Raw genomic sequence first — 18514 nt, 5'->3', positions numbered from 1 at the left:
GAGGAGTACGGCTGTCAAAGAAGACAGTATGTCAGAAAACGAGTACGTCCAGCTACAATAGGGACCGTGCGGCTGGAATCTTGTACAACTTCTAATAAAGGTCCTATCCTCTCCTCAAAACCATCTCCTTGTTTTATAATAGATGTGCGTTTAGGACCTAATAATTACAAAGCCTCTGCCTTGGTAGATTCAGGAGCCTCATCTTGTTTTTTAGATGAAGAATTTGCTAGATGTCATAGAATATCATTAATACAAAAAACTAAACCTGTACACGTAGAAGTCATAGATGGTCGTCCGTTGTCTTCTGGAGATGTAACTCACGAAACACTTCCTGTAGATGTAGTAATAAATGGTCATAGTAGTTGCGTAATTTTTAATATAATTAGATCTCCCTCTAATCCAGTAATTTTAGGCTTATCATGGTTAGAAAAGTATAATCCTCGAATAGATTGGATTTCTCGTAAACTTGATTTTTCTCAGAGCATTAGTAACAGTTCTATTAACCAAGTAAAAAACCATGAGTCTAGTATAATAAAACTCGCACCTATAGGTGCAAAAGCATTTATACACGCAGCAAAAGAAGGATCAACTTTTGCTATTTATGCTGCACCTATTTCTGAAAGCGTAAAGACTTCAAGTGGCATTCCAAGTCAATATCAAGATTATCAAGACGTTTTTGAGAAAAAGAATGCAGATATTCTTCCTGAGCATCGCCCATACGATTGTTCAATCGATCTCAAGGAAGGAACTCAGCCACCATTTGGACCAATTTACAGTTTATCGCAAGATGAGTTGGCTGAACTCAAGACATATATTGACGAGAATTTAGCGAAGAATTTCATACGCCATTCAAAATCTCCAGCAGGAGCTCCAATTTTATTCGTAAAGAAAAAAGATGGATCTTTACGAATGTGTGTTGACTATCGAGGACTCAACAAGATCACAATCAAGAACAGGTATCCATTACCTTTGATATCAGGACTCCTTGACCAGTTGAATCAAGCTAAGATCTATACAAAAATAGATCTAAGAGGAGCATATAATCTAGTACGGATCAAAGAAGGAGATGAATGGAAGACTGCGTTTCAAACCAGGTACGGGCATTTTGAATATAATGTCATGCCTTTTGGACTCACGAATGCACCAGCTGCTTTTCAACATCTCATGAATGATGTATTTCGTGAATTCTTAGACAATTTTGTCGTCTGCTACCTAGACGATATCCTGATTTATTCTAAGAATGTTGAAGAACATGAAATACATGTTCGTCAAGTATTACAAAAACTCAGAGATGCAGGATTGTACGCCAAGATGGAAAAGTGCGTATTTCACACTACTCAAGTTGACTTTTTAGGATACATCATTTCAAATGATGGTCTTATGATGGATTCTAAGAAAGTCCAAACAATCATGGATTGGAAGATTCCAAAGACTGTGAGAGATGTCCAATGTTTCTTGGGATTTGCCAATTACTATCGGATCTTCATCAAAGACTTCTCACGAGTTGCAGCTCCACTTACACGCTTGACTAGTAAAGATAAATTCCAATGGAATCAAGAAGCGGAAGCAGCATTTGAAGCCTTGAAGACATCGTTTGTCTCTGCACCAGTCTTATATCGTGTTGACTTTTCCAAGGCATTTTTTATGGAAACAGATGCATCGGATTTTGCCTTGGGTGCAGTTTTATCACAAATGGGAACAGATGACAAACTTCATCCGATAGCTTTTCATTCAAGAAAATTCTCAGCAGCCGAGATCAATTATGAGATCCACGATAAAGAACTTCTTGCAATCGTGGATTCTTTTCAAGAATGGCGTCATTATCTAGAAGGTGCTTCTAGTCCAGTCACTGTGTATACAGATCACAAGAACCTCGAGTATTTCATGTCAGCACGCGTGTTGAATCGTCGTCAAGCTCGTTGGAGTATGTCTTTGTCAAGATTCGACTTCATTATCACTTATCGGCCAGGAAAACAACAAGGTTTGTCCGATGCCCTATCTAGACGTTCTTATTTTGCACCAAAAGAAGGAGATGCAGCTTTTGAGCAACAAAGAACGGTCCTCTTGAAACCGGAGCAATTTCATCTCCGAGTAGTGAAATCAACATTGACTGTTGTTTCAACTTTTCTCAAGCAAATCCAGTCCAGTATGTCCTCAGACCCTCTTGTTCATGATATCGAGAATAATTCTTCCAAGTCTCATGATTCTTCTAAGTTCGAGTTCAAGAATAATCTATTATATTTTGAAGGACACCTATATGTTCCAGAAGGAGAAGCACGTTTACGTGTTCTTCAAGCACGTCATGACTTTCCAGTAGCAGGGCACTTTAGATATAATAAGACTCTGGAACTCATATCAAGAGATTTTTGGTGGCCACAAATGTGGAAGTCAGTCAAAGACTTTGTACAATCATGTGATATTTGTTCAAGATCAAAAATTCCTCGACATCGACCTTACGGACTTCTTCAGCCATTACCTATACCAGAACAACCATGGTCTTCTGTTTCTATGGATTTCATCACAGATCTTCCAAACTCAAGATCTTATGATTCTATATTTGTGATAGTAGATCGTTTCACCAAGATGGCACATTTTATGCCATGTACAAAATCTATCACAGGTGAAGAAACAGCTAAGCTTTTCATTGATAATATCTATCGCTATCATGGATTACCTAAAGATATCATATCGGATAGGGGAACTCAATTTGTGTCGAGATTCTAGAGGACTCTTTTCAAGATTTTAAAAGTGGACATAAAGCTATCTTCAGCTTTCCATCCTCAAACTGATGGACAAACAGAGCGCGTAAACCAAGTCTTGGAACAGTATTTAAGGTATACCATCAACTACCAACAAGATGATTGGACAAACCTTCTGCCATTGGCAGAGTTTGCTTATAATAATACGGTACATTCCTCCACGCAACAAACACCTTTCTTTGCCAATTATGGCTATCATCCACGACTTGATACTTTTGATTTTTCAAAAGTTGATAATCCTGCAGCAGAAGATATGGCAAATCGGTTGTCAGAGTTACATGCAATAATGAAGGCGCAGTTGAAGAAAGCTCAAGAACGACAAAAGATAAATGCAGATGTATATCGTAAAGAGCAACCACAACTCAACGTGGGTGATAAGGTATGGCTACTTCGTCGCAATATCAAGACCACTCGACCTTGTGACAAATTGGACTATCGTAGGCTTGGCCCCTTTTCTGTTTCTGAACAGATCAACCCAGTTGCATATCGGTTACATCTACCGGAGTCAATGAAGATCCATCCTGTATTCCACGTGTCTCTTCTTGAACCATATAAGACAGTGGATATACAAGGAAGAAGACAAATGCCACCGCCTCCTATAGAAGTAGATAATAATGAAGAATTTGAGGTGGAAGAGATATTAGACTCAAGGCGGCGCCGAAATAAGCTGGAATATCTTGTTCATTAGTGCAGATATGATATTAGTGAGCGCACATGGGAGCCATCCAGGAATCTAGCAAATGCATCAGCTAAAGTCAAAGTTTTTCATCAACGACATCCATCAAAACCAAGATGAAAACCTCTCTTATAAAAGAGACAAGATTGAGGCAAGATAACATTCAATTTCCTATCCTTGTTTGTAATTTCTTTGCATTTTGTGACGCTAATTAGATGGAGAGCCAACAACCAGCGGATTCAACTCAAGAACCTTCGTTTGCTGACTTACCGGATGAGACATTGCGATTGTCACAACCTTCAAGACGACGCAACCGAGATGAAGACCCTCAAGAACGACATGTTCTTCCTCGAATAGATGGTGAGATACAACGCGTTTGGTATCACGACCTTGGAAGAGATTCTCGATGTTTGGTGATATTATTGGAGATAGGAACGACTCCTGATGGTGTTTCAAATGTATTATTTGAAGGAAGTTATGAAGGCCTCAACAGTGATCAAATAACAGGGTGGTCTTCTCGCCCTGGAATGGGACACTATCGATGGCTAAGAGGACCCATCAACTATCTTCGAAGAGAACAAAGATCAGAGTATGTAGCAAATACAATTCGCCGCATATTAGATTTTCTCAATATATAATCACCGCTCCTCGTGGAACTCGTCCCTAGAAGGGGGGGTAATGTCACGGACATACATATAATTACCTATATGAATAGATAAAAGTATGTAAAAGTAGGTTAATTGTGTAATATCTTCTAGAGAAGCTTCTTAGAAGCTTCATAGACGCTGCTTTGACTTTATAGGAGTCTATAGTTGACTTTTAGGTTAGAAACTTGGTCAACAAGTTAGCCATGTGCCACGCATGTTGGAAGCTTAAAGAACAAGCTAACTACGTGGTCCATCCATAGAAAACTTGCCTTGCAAGCAAAGGCATGTGGCCTAGAAAGTCAACATATATTGGAGGTCTTATAGAACATCGCCACGTGGCTTCTAGTTAGATAGTATATATAGAGGCAAGAGTGAAGCCCTCTTCACTCTTGTCAACTCCTTTCTTGCTTCTAGTCTAGTTTCAAGGGTCTCTAGTTTTCTTGTATTTTGGCAATAGCCATTCCAGTTTCTTTCTTAATATACATATTTCTATTTTGTCCTATTTCTTTTTGAGAAAAGTCTCACTTACTCTTTAGCTTTCATCGAGTTCTTGTCCCTGACACTAGTAGGAGTTGAATTCTACAACATGATTTGAATTTCGTTCATGCATTGAGTTTCAATGATTGATGTCAGAAGGTTTTGATGCCATGGTCACCTTTGTTATGATCAATATTTGGTCTTCTCTTCTTAAGTTGTATGATTTAATATTATTACATTGCAATTGTAGCAATTGTGGTAGCTAGGATGGAAAATCAAGTTTCTACTTCATATATGTATTCAACCACTTTGGATCTTTTCCACCAAAAACTATATATAGTACGATGTGAGAAGTTTGATAGATTAGGAAGAATGAAAGGATGTCTTATATATTTCATTTCTATCTATAGAATAGTAAAAATAAATGTACAACAAGGCAATACGAGCCAATAGCATATAAAAATAAAATTGAATGGTAAGATATTTATACTCCAATGTCTCATCTTTGGCTTGTTGAACGACTTGGTCTAACCTAATGCTCTTTTTGTAGACAACTTAGAGGTTGAATTTATAACAAGAATTGCTGTATACAAATTAAATTATAGGAATTTCATTTCTTTTTCTTATACGAATTTTTTTATATTCAACTTCATATGTAAAAATACATATATATATATATATATATCTATTTATATGTATAAATAAAAAATAATAATGATAAATTATTTGATAAATATTATTAAATAAATAAATAATTAATTAATTAATATTAGATTTATTGATTTTGATTTGAAAAAGGTATCATTTTGGAAAAATAGAACTTTTTATTGTAGCAAGTTGTTGTAAAATTATATGTAATTATAAATAATACAGATGCATAGATTTAGAATATTTTTGTTAAAGCATTGTGGCATTATAATTTGATTAATTTAATTGTATGCGCTCATTTTTATTTTACAAGTATTATATAATTTTAGTTGAGTAACAATGTTTTAATAGAATTTATAGAAGTACAATTTAGACACATACAAGCTTACTCCAATTGTTTAGTAGAACCTATGCTATTATAAATGGTTCAATTTTAACAATGAATTAAAGAGCAATTATTCAACAAAATCATTAGAAATATGAGAAAGTACAAAGAGAAGCTAAAATAGTTATAAGTGTTGAAGCCATATATAATCTAAGAGGGATGAATGTTTTGTATCCTCATTGTAATGCATTGCATTGGTTTAATGAATATTTAGTCCGATGTCATGTAATAATATAACTATACAACAAAAAATAAAAATATGGATGTTATTATAGAAGAACCTAGTAAAAAGATGTAGTAATAAAATAAAAATAAAAGATAAAAAGATAGTAAATAATTTAGTCTTATATTACCTTTTTATAGAATGAACTTTTATTTATTTTATAGTGGCATAAAACGAGCCAAATCAAAGTAAATAAGATAAAAGAAAATGATATTGACATGTGTAAGACAAAGTTGAAAGTAGATTATAGCAAAATTTATTTCAAGAAGCCAAGAATTGATACTTGGAGAGGATCGGTTGTCAACTTGGATTGAAATCAGACCCTGACATACAAAATTGTGCACCTATGATGACTCTAGGATTCGTTGGTAGATCAAAGAGTAGGATTTGATAATAAACTTAAAGAGAAATTTTTGGACATTGGTTTTATATCATTGAGTTTTTAAAAGATTTTCAAAGTTAGTAATGTCTTGAATTGGTTTAGATTTTAAAAAATAAAAATATGTTTATAAATTTGAGGATTTCTTGAGTTTTGTGATATAAGTATGGATGAATTTTGGATAGTATGTTGATATACTAGTTATAAATATGTGTACAAATTTTGAAATCAATTAAATAATTAGATCAAAGTGTATAAAGGTTTTTGTGGGTTGAGATCTCAAAAATTAGGATTTGAGGGTTAGTAAAAGTTTTTGAGATCTTTAGTAATTTATATATTGGATTGAAGTGAAATTTTTTTATATGAATAATAGAATCAATTTCTAATATTTTGGTAAAATTTGAGAGAAATTTGTATAGTTTAAGAAAGAGTTATTGGTGCTGAAAGTTTAGTATTCAAGTTGAAAAAGGAGGCTACTCAATACTCCATTGGATTATCTTGCATTTCTCTCAATTGGTAAATACAATTGATTTTATCTTTCTTATGCTTGTTTCTAAATAAGATATTAAGAAGTATGAAAGTTTTGAATTGATATTAATAATTCAATGATTAATTGTTAAAGTTTCAATTTGCTATAGAATTTGGTTAAGGATTTATCTACGATTTAATTAGGACTTAGGACTTGGTCTAAGATTTGGTTAAAATTAGAATATGCTTAAAATTTGGTTTAAAACTTGACTATGAATTGTTTAGGATTTGTTTGAAGTTTGTCTAGGATTTAGAATTTTATTAGGATTTGATATAGGATTTAATTAAGGTTCAATTAGGATTTCAATTAAAATTTAATATAGGATTTGATTAAGGATTAATTAAGATTTTAATTAGGATTTAACTTAAGATTTGATTCAAGTTCAATTAAAGTTTTATTTATAATTTCTATTTTAAGTATTTTAAAAGGATTCTTTAGTATTTATTAAGATTTTTATTTATGGTATTTTAAAGATTTTTATTATTTTTTAAAATTCTATTTTTAGTATTTTTAAGATTTTATATTATTTCTTTAAAGATTTCTATTTATAGTATTTTTAAAAGATTTCTTGTTATTTTTTTTTGGAATTAGTTTGCAATTTCTTTGTATTTCTTTAATAATTTCTTTTAAATTTATTTTAGATTGGACAAAGTTCAATTAGGATTATTTAGATCTACTTAAGGTTATTTAAGATTTTATTAAACTTGATAGGATTATTTTTGTATTTCTACTTACCTTCTATAGCTAGGCACTTGATGCATTTTTAAGTAAGAACATATGTAATATGATATTGATTACGAAGGAAATTGTCATTATTTAGATAATGTTGTTGTGAAAGAAAAATTTCTCTACCATCTCTACTTTCTTTGCCTTTACTTTTGAAATACTTATTCAACGACCAAGATACAAGAACAAAGGAGTTCTGAGAAAATATCTATTAGTACAATGTTACACATACGTTTACTCTCTTAGGTAGAAATATTGATTAATTTATGCTTCAAAGAAATGCTCCATATAATTTTAGAATAAATAGAAAGTTGTTCTATTTAGTAGGAGTGTTGTTTCTAGAAGAAGATAAAAATTCAACTTATATAAAACTCTATATCCATGATGTATTATTTATACAAGATAAAAAAAAAATAAGACATAATTATGATTTATTGAATAAAATATATAAAAAATCAAAGGAGTTTTGAAGGAAAATAATCCATTTATTGGATTATATAAACAAAAACATGAAATAATATCTCAAGCATAGAATGAAGGAGTAATAGAGGTAGATCTTATTGTTTCTTTGTACTACATGAAAGAGAGCAATAGACGCTAATATAATCTTTCCACCACTTTTAAAGAAATTGATATTATATTGTTTGGAGATTAATCAAAGCATAATGCACTTTGTGTTATTATTATTTGCCTACATAATAATGAATTATTAGAGAAGATTCGTGAGGCTCACTTAGCTTATTTGTCTCTTTATTATATTTTGTTTTTTTTTTTTGCATTGAATCCTTAGATGGTATATTGATCTAAAGATGCAAAATGTAGTGATGGATATTGTTGAAGAAAGAAAAGGTGTTAGATGAGAAGATTGGAGAAGTAATAGCCTTACACAAATGAATTATTTTCTTTATCAACTTTTTTTAAGGCCTATCAAATATTCCTTAATTTTGCATAGAAGAAAGCTATTGCAAGAATTTATGGTTGACAGATGGGTAGCAATTGAGCAATCATGTTTGCAATATTTATGTTATAATCAAAGAAATTTATATGTTGATTTACACTAAAGATTAATAGATACTGTTTTAACTTATCAAAATATTGGGCATGAAGAAAGACAATATGAATTAAATAATTTAGGACATAGGATCTTACTTCCATCATCACATATTGAAAGTGTAAGACATGTGATAGAAATACTTTAAGATTTTATGACAATTACAAGGTTTTATTAATATCTTGATATTTTTACAATAGTGATAGCAAATCAAAGATGGTTCAAAATTCAAAATCTATTTCTTCAAGGACAACGAGCAAGTGACTAACCAAATTTGGTTATCTATATACTTAAGTTCAAAAGATATGTAATTATGGAAGATTTAAAGAAAGGAATTGTCTTTGATCATGTTGTTGCATATATTTACATGATTAAATTTCAAAAGAGAGGTCTACCTCATATGTACATCTTAATTTTTTAGATAGAAAAAGTAAAGTTAGATGCATTGGAGATGTGGTTTATATAATTACTACAAAATTCTCAGATAAGGATAATGACCAAGAGCTATTTGAAGTTATTCTACAATGCATGATATATAGTTCATATAGAATGTAAAATCTTCAAGCACCTTATATAGAAGATGATTGTAATACAAAGAAGTATGCAAAGATATTTATAAAAGAAACAATAATGGATGTTGTGAGTCATCAAATTGACTCACTAATTATTTTAGGACAAAAGAATGCATGTAGAATGCCAAAATTACAATTGTTAGGTGAAGATGTACTTAGAAGATGTTAAATGAAGGAGAATAGTATTAATAGAGAAGAAATGAAATCTCAGTAAGTCTTTGAAGCAATTACCTTAATTGCTTTAGTATTTTTTATTTATTATTCAATATTGAGGAATATTTATTAAGGTCAATATTTATATTGGCCTTCTATCTAGATATATTATTTATAAAAAAAAAAACTATAAATGTTAGTTAATAGATAGAAGAAGCATGAGAAAGAACCTCATATCATTTTTAGTTATTTATTATCACGAACATATGCATGTAAGCTAGTAATTATCTATATAAATAAATAGAAGTAAATAGAAGTAAGTAAAAATAAGTTAATTCTATAATATCTTCTATGGAAGCTTCCTAGAAGCTTTATAGACACTGCTTTGACTTTATAGGTGTCTTCAATTAACTTTTTGGGTTAGAAACGTTGTCAACAAGTTGGCCATGTGCCACACATGTTGTTAGCTTGAAGACCAAGCTAACTATGTGGCCTACATATAGAAAAACTTCTCTTGTAAGTCAAGGCATGTATCCTACAAAGTCAACATACATTGGAGGTCCTATAGAATATTGCCATGTAGACCCTAATTAGATAGTATATATAGAAACAAGAGTGAAGCCCTCTTTACTCTTGTCAATTCCTTTCTTGCTTTTAGTCCAATTTCAAGAGTCTCAAGTTTTCTTGTCTTTTGGTAATAAGCCATTCCAATTTTTTTTTTAATATACGTACTTCCTTATTTCTATTTTGTTATTTTTTTTTTTGATATGAATTTCATTGGTTTATGCATCATCTTTTATTTCATGTCCTTGACAGATTGACAAGAATACACTTACAGTATCAGAGCTTTGTCTTATCTTGATTAAGAGTGGATTACTTCTTTCTCATGATAAGACATAGGTATATTAGAAGTTGCGGATTACCCTCTTCTAAATTGATATTATTCTTAATATTTTTTTTGTCTTCAAATCTTTTCTTTTACTTGTCTTAAGGAGTATTAGATATTTTTTTGAGTGTTATAATGGCAGAGCTTGTTGAAATGAAGAATGCAATGGCACAAATGGAAGAAAAATTAAAAGAATTGATGCTTGTAATGCATCAACTTAGCTTACTACCACAAGAATCAACAGGAATGGCAAGAAGTGAGGATATAGAGATGATTAGAGCTATTTTAACATCTACATTAAATCATGTTCCTCCACCCATGGTGGAACATCCTTCAAGTATTAGAGAACCAAAAATTGTCATGTCCGAGAAGTTTGATGGTACAAGATTCAAATTTAGAGGATTTATCAATCAAGTATAATTTGTGATTGAACTTCAACTTTAAAGCTATCCAACTCCAGGATCACAAGTTAGATTCATTGATACACTTCTTTTAGGTTCAATATTATCATGGTTTTCATCTTTTCTTAAACGACGAGATCCAATATTAGATAATTTAGTGGCATTTTTTGTAGAATTTTGGTCCATGTATGGAAAACATGATGCAACTCGTGTTATAACCAACAAGATCCTTATTTTGCAACAAGATAATTGATCTATAATATTATATGCTTCACAATTTTGACAACTTGTAACTCCTATCAAGTAGAATGATATTACACTTATGACCCAATTTTTCTAGGGATTACAATATGAAGTAAAGAAATTGATGCTCAACTTACCTAATCTTCAAACATTAAGTCAAGCAATTGACTTTGCTATGAAATATGACAATCAACTTTTTGAATTTTGATCTGAGAGTCGTACAAATGGGCCTCAACATTAGTTTAATTTGATGGCAACACCAACAACTCCTCCAAACATACATTCAGAAATAGAGGATATGCAAATTGATGTGGTATGTTTTAAATCTCTTATCCAACAAGAAAGGACTTCTCGCTGCCAAAGAAGGATTGTGCTTATATTATAAAGAACCTAACCACATACTGCTCAACATTGTCCAAAGAAATCATAAAATGAAAAGCACATTTGTCAAAGAAGATAATGTATCAAAAAAAAAAATTATCCAGCTATTATAAGGATTATTGTCATATTACGTGTCGTTTAGCTCAAGAATGCATTGGGCACTTAATTGTCGAAGGTGAGATTTTGTTTCATAAGTAGCCAAGAAATCCTAATAGGTTTCACCCATGCGAGAAGAATATAATCTGAATTTTAATTCAAAAGTGCTTAAAACACTCTTCTTAGTAGTCATAACAATACATAAATCCCAATTACCTTGTTACTTTCATATTTAAGCAATTTAGATTTTTCTTATAAATCTCAATCCTAATCAGTAAGCTTTAATAAGTTGTAACATTCAATCTGACTATCCACTTGATGTAGAATTTTGCATACAATTGTTAATGCAAGTCTTCTAAATGCTGAAGAATTTTTAGCCCAATCCAACTTACAGATTGTGAGAAAACCTCCAAAAATTGCACCAATATCACTCGGCCGCCAAGTTGTAGATTACCTTCTTCTAAACTGATATTGCTTTTAGTATTTTCTTTGTCCTTAAGTCCTTTCTTTATTTATCTAAAGTAATATTAGACATCTTTTCTTTTCTAAATGTTAACATGGCACAACTTGCTGAAACAAAGAGTGGAATGGCACAAATGCAAGAGCAATTTAGAGAGTTAATGCTTGCGATGCATCAACTCAATTTACCATGACAAGGAACAAGAAGATTACCAAGAAGTGAAGATATAGAAAGAATTAGAGGTGCTTCAACATCTGTACCAAATCATATTCCTTCTCCTATAGTAGAACATCCTTATAGTGTTAGAGAACCAAGAATTGCCCTACTCAAGAAGTTTAATACTACCAGATCAAAGTTTAGAAGATTTATCAATCAAGTACAACTTATGATTGAACTTCAACTCCAAAGCTATCCAACTCTAAGATTGCATATTAGATTCATTGGTAAGCTTCTTTCAAGTTCAGTTTTATCATGATTTTCATCTTTTCTTGAACAAAGAGATCCTATATTAGGTAATCTAGAGGCTTTGTTGACAGAGTTTTAATCCATGTATGGAGAACATGATGCAATTTTTGTTGCAACCAACAAGATCCATATTTTGCAACAAAGCAATCAATCAGTAACATTATATGCTTCACAGTTTTGACAACTTGCAATTGATATCAAGTGAAATAATGTTGCACTTGTTAACCAATTTCTCTATAGATTATAATGTGAGGTAAAAGAATTAATGCTCAACTTATCTGATCCTTAAACATTGAGTCAAGCAATTGACTTTGCTGTGAAGTACAATAATCATCTTTTTTGAATTTTGATCTAAGAATCATACAAGTGGACCTCAACGTTACTATAATTCAATGGCAACACCAACATCATACATTCGGAAGTAGAGGATATGCAAATTGATGCAATAGGTTTCAAACCTCTTATTGAGTAAGAAAATACTTATCATTGTTAAGAAGGATTATACTTATAATGTGGAGAACCTAAGCACATAACTCAACATTGCCCAAAGAAGCAATGCAATTACAAAATGAGAAGTACAGCTATGAAAGAGGAAAGTATGTTAGAAAACGAGTTTGTCCAACTACAATAAGAATCGTGCGGCTTGAACCTTATATAATACCAACTGAAGGTCCTATTTTCTCCTCAGAATCCTCTCTTTGTCTTATAATAAATGTTATTTTAGGACCTAAACATCACAAAGCCTCTACCTTGTTAAATTCAAGAGCCTCAGTATGTTTCTTAGATGAAGAATATATTAAAAGACATAGCATACTTTTAATGAAGAAACTAAATCTAATCATGTAGAAGTCATAAATGGTCGTTTATTGACTTCAAGAGATGTTATTCATGAAACCTTTCCTATGGAAGTAACAATTAATGGTCATAGTAGCATTGTAATATTTAATATCATTAGATTTTCCTCTAATCTAATCATTTTAGATTTATCATGGCTAGAAAAATATACCTCTAAAATGATCACCTTGTGTCATTTATGTCACACCTATTTCTACTAATGGAAAGACTTCAAGTGGCATTCCAAGCCAATATTAAGATTTTGAAAAGAAAAATGGAGATACTTTTTCGAAACATTGTTTCTATGACTGCTCAATTGACCTTCAAGAAGAAGCACAATTGCTATTTGGACCAATCTAGAGTTTATCACAAAATGAGTTAGCCAAAATCAAGTAGTATATTGAAGATAATTTGGCCAAGAACTTTATATGATATTTCAAATCTCCAACAGGAGCTCCAATTTTATTTGTCAAGAAAAAAGATGGATCATTGCAGATGTGTGTTGATTATTGAAGACTCAATAAAATCACCATCAAAAATAGGTACCTACTAACTTTGATATCTAGACTCGTTGATCAATTGAATTAAGCTAAAATCTATACAAAAATAGATCTATGATGAGCATCAAAGAAGGAGATGAATAAAAGATTGTATTTCGAATAAATTATGGACATTTCAAATACAACGTCATGCCTTTTGGACTTACAAATGCACCAGCAGCATTCCAACATCTAATGAATGATGTCTTTTGTGAATTTTTAGATGATTTTGTTGTTTGTTACCTAGACGGTATTTTAATCTATTCTAAGAATATAAAAGAATATGAACTTCATGTTCGTCATGTCTTACAAAAACTAAGAGATGCGAGACTCTATGCCAAAATAAAAAAAAAGTGTGTATTTCATACTATTGAAGTTGACTTCTTAAGATATATCATTTCAAATGATGGACTTATGATAGATCCTAAGAAAGTTCAAGCTATTATGGATTGAAAGATCCTAAAAATGGTAAAAGATATCCAATACTTTTTGGGATTTGCCAACTACTATCAGATTTTTATCAAAGACTTCTTTCAAGTTGTAGCTCCACTTGCACCTTTGACTTCTAAAGACAAAATTCAATAAAATCAACAAGCAAAAGTAGCATTTGAAGCTTTGAAGACAACCTTTTTTTTGCACCAATTTTGTATTACATTGATTTTTCTAATCCATATTTTATGGAAATAGATGAATCAAACTTTACTTTAAGTGTTGTATTGTCACAAATAGGAACAAATGATGAACTTCACCCAATAACTTTTTATTCCAAAAAAATTTTAGCAATCAAAATCAACTACAAGATCTATGACAAAGAACTTCTTGCAATCATGGATTCATTTCAAGAATGGTGCCATTATCTAGAAGATTCTCCTAGTTCAATCACTGTATATGTAAATCACAAGAACCTTGAATATTTCATGTCAACATATATTTTGAATGCTCGCCAAGTTTGTTGCAGTATGCCTTTATCAAGATTTGAATCTAAGATCACTTATCGACCAAAAAAACAATAAGGTTTGTTACATGCACTCTCTAGACAATCTTAAATTGCAGCAAAGGAAGGAGATACTACTTTTGATCAACAATGGACAATTCTCTTAAAGCCAAAGTACTAAGTGTTGATTCAACTTTCATTAAGCAAGTTCAATCTAGTATGTCTTTTAATTCTCTTATCTGTGATATTAAAAGAAACCCTTCAAAGTCTCATGATACTTCTAAGTTTGAATTCAAGAACAATGTATTATATTTCAAGAGACGCCTCTATGTTCTAGAAGGTGAAGCTCAATTACATATTATTTAAGCTTGCCATGACTTTCCAATACCAAGATATTTTCAATTCAATAAAACTTGGGAAGTAATATCCAAAGATTTTTAGTGGCCCCAAATGTGAAATACAGTCAAAGATTTGTACAATCTTGTGATGTTTGCTCAAGATTAAAAACTCCTCGTCATCAATCTTACGAACTTCTTCAACCATTACCCATTCGAAAACAACCATGGTCTTCTGTTTCTATGGATTTTATCACGGATCTTCTAATCTCAAGTACTTATGACTATATTTGTGATAGTAGATCGTTTTACTAAAATGATACATTTTGTACTATGTATAAAATCTATCACACGTGAAGAAACAGCTAAGCTCTTTCTTGACAACATCTATTGCTATCATAGATTATCCAAAGATATTATATTAAATAAGAGAACTCAATTTATATCAAGATTTTGGCGGACTCTTTTCAAGATTTTAAAAGTAGATATAAAACTATCTTCGACATTCTATCCTCAAACTGATGGACAAACAGAGTATGTTAATGAAGTTTTGGAGCTATATTTAAGATGTACCATCAACTACCAACAGGATGATTGAACAACTCTTTTGCTATTGGCAGAGTTTGTTTATAATAACATAATACAATCTTCTACAAAACAAACACCTTTCTTTGTCAATTATGGTTATCATCTACGACTTGATACTTTTGACTTTTCAAAAGCTGATAATCTTATGGCAAAAGATTTGGCAATTTATTTGTTAGAACTACACGCAACAATGAAGGTGTAATTTAAAGAAGCTAAAGAACAACAAAAGATCAATATAGATATCTATCGAAAAGAGCAACCACCATTTCATATAGGTAACAAAGTATGATTATTTCATCGCAATGTGAAGACCACTCGTCTTTGTGATAAGTTAGACTATCAAAGGCTTGGACCTTTTTCTATTTTTACACAAATCAATCCAGTTGCATATCGTTTACACCTACCAAGGTGTCACAGATACAAAAATACCGGCTCGAGATCTAACACGAAGTTCAAGAAAAATTGGCAAGAACTAGATTAATCAGATGAATATAAGAACAACACCAGAGAGGTGAGCTAGAGCTCCAAGAGATGTGTTGTCGAGACTGAAGAACTCTTCAGCCTCGATTCCAATATATACTCCTATTTAGGAAGCTTTTCAAGCAACTTCTATCAACTAGGAAGCTTCTCAAGTGACTTCCACCAACTAGGAAGCTTTTCAAGCAACTTCCACCAATTAAGAAGCTTCTCAAGCAACTTCTACCAACTAGGAAGCTTCTCAAGCGACTTCCACCAATTAGGAAGCTTTTCAAGCGACTTCTACCAACTAAGAAGCTTCTCAAGCAACTTCCACCAACTAAGAAGCTTCTCAAGCAACTTCTACCAACTACGAAGCTTCTCAAGCAACTTCCACTAACTAGGAAGCTTCTAGAAGGTTCCACAGACTTGCTTCTAGAAGGTTCTAGAAACTTGTCTCTAGAAGGTTCTAAGGACTATGTCCCTAACATCACCCCCTCCTTTAGCTTCGAGGTCTCTGAGAAGCAATATTATTGTTAATCAGTACCGATGCAAGAAAATGAAGATCAGTCACATAACGTTTGCTATGAACTCCAACTATTGTTCACGAGGCAAGTGGTTCATCGGCCCTTGAAGCCAATGGTAGAGGCCCACGCCTTCGACTTCTAACCAAGCATGAACTTTCATGTCTTCATTGTGAAATTGTCTTGTAAACACGCCTTCTGGCTAACCATCGTAAGCATGCTCGAATTCAAATACAATTACCAGTGATCAGTTATTCAGTATCCTCAGTCGTCGTCGTGGTATAGGCAGTTCGTCATCTTGGGGTTGCCTTCGTGAGCTAGTCGATTGAGATAATCTGACTGGCATAGTATCTATCTCTTGGCTATCCATATCGGAAGGCTATTGAAAAAATTCTACTTTATCAACTACGAGTTTTGGTGGTGCTCTCCCCCTTTCTTATATTCTTGGATGAGCAAGCTTCAGAAGGAAGCTATCGTCGAACCGGCTTAGGTTTATGAGGATGTTGTTGATGTAACTCCTGTACCTTTTGTGGCGCATTGGCAAGATTTTCAGCTGGTTCCCACGTTCGCTCATTAATATCGTAGCCGCACCAATGAACAAGTTACTCCAACTTGTCCCACCTTTGTCGTGAATCCAACACCTTTTTGACCTCATATTCCTCGTGATTCTCGATCTCAATACTAAATGGTGGACATTACTTTCTTTCAGGAAAGGATGACTCTCGATAAGGCTCCAACAGAGAAACATGAAAGACTGGATGTACCTTCATAGAAGCCGGTAATTCCAGACGGTACGCCACTGGATTGATTTGCTTCTGGATGATAAATGGTCCCAATCTTCGATAGTCCAATTTATCACATGGTCGCTTGGTCTTGATATTTCGTCGAAGAAGCCATGCTTTATCTCCAATTTTGAAAGTAGGTGCTTGATTCCGAAATCTATCTGTAGTCGCCTTGTAGGATTCTTGAGCAGATTGTAATTGAAGCTTCAACGTAGTTTGAAGCTGTAATAGTTGCTTCGCAAATCCTTCAGTTGCTGGATTGTTATTTATTGACGGACTCAAAAAATCAAGCTTCGGATGATACCCATAGTTAGTAAAGAATGGTGTGTATTGAGTCGACGCATGGAGGGTGTTGTTATAAGCAAACTCGACTAGCGGCAGATATGCGATCTAATCGTCTTGCTGATAGTTGATGCTGCATCGTAAGTATTATTCCAAGACTTGGTTCACCCGTTCCATTTGGCCGTCAGTTTGAGGATGAAAAGTCAAAGAAAGCTTGATATCCACCTTCAGTATCTCAAAAAGAGATCTCCAAAACTTTGATATGAACTGGGTTCCTTGATCTGATACGATATCATCTGGTAGTCCATGATATCGATACACATTATCGAAAAAGAGCCTTGTTGTGACTTCACTAGATGATGTCTTCTTGCAAGGAACAAAGTGCGCCATCTTTGTAAGCCGATCCACCACGACAAAGATGCCGTCAAATGAGTTTGATGATGGCAGGTCCGTGATGAAGTCCATGGAAACTGAAGACCATGGTCGACGTAGAATCAGTAATGGTTGTAGAAGTCCATAAGGGCGATGTCGAGGATTCTTAGATCTTGAACAAATATCGCAAGAGAGGACAAAATCTTTCACATCCTTCCACATTTGGGGCCACCAAAAATCTCGAGAAATAAGCTCCAAGGTCTTGTTGAATCCAAAATGTCCCACAGTTGGAAAATCGTGGCGAGACTGAAGAACTCGAAGTCATGCTAGTCCTTTAGGAATATACAACCGCTCCTCAAAGTATAAAAGATCTCCCTCTACCTTGAACTTGTCGTCATTGGTACGTTGCTTGATATCAATGGCTACTGGATCTTCAATGGTTACGGCACGTACCTGATTCAGGAAGTCAGCATCAATTGGCACAATAGTAGCGCAAAGTCAAAATTGCTCTGGCTTCAACATTGTCGTACATTGTTGATCAAATGCTGCGTATCTAGCCTTTGGTACAAGATATAATCTCCTCGATAAGGCATCGAATAGTCCTTGCTGCTTTCCAGGTCGATAAGTGATAACAAAATCGAATCTAGATAGCAACATAGTCCACCAAGCTTGACGTCGATTTAGAACTCGAGCCGACATGAAATACTCCAA

General features: G+C 32.9%; 1 long non-coding RNA gene across 1 annotated transcript; it reads left to right on the top strand.

The window, feature by feature from the left end:
• The first annotated feature begins 1256 nt into the window (after positions 1-1256).
• On the top strand, positions 1257-4544 carry LOC149989810 (uncharacterized). The gene is made up of 2 exons (XR_016501862.1): positions 1257-3138; positions 3453-4544. It is a non-coding gene; the product is annotated as an uncharacterized LOC149989810 (long non-coding RNA).
• Positions 4545-18514: the final 13970 nt, after the last annotated feature.

This window comes from Physcomitrium patens, chromosome 2 (assembly GCF_059467195.1).
Source record: "Physcomitrium patens ecotype Gransden chromosome 2, ASM5946719v1, whole genome shotgun sequence".
Taxonomy (NCBI): domain Eukaryota; kingdom Viridiplantae; phylum Streptophyta; class Bryopsida; order Funariales; family Funariaceae; genus Physcomitrium; species Physcomitrium patens.
Note: the sequence above shows the minus strand (reverse complement) of the source record. Positions and strands in the feature narration are given on the sequence as shown.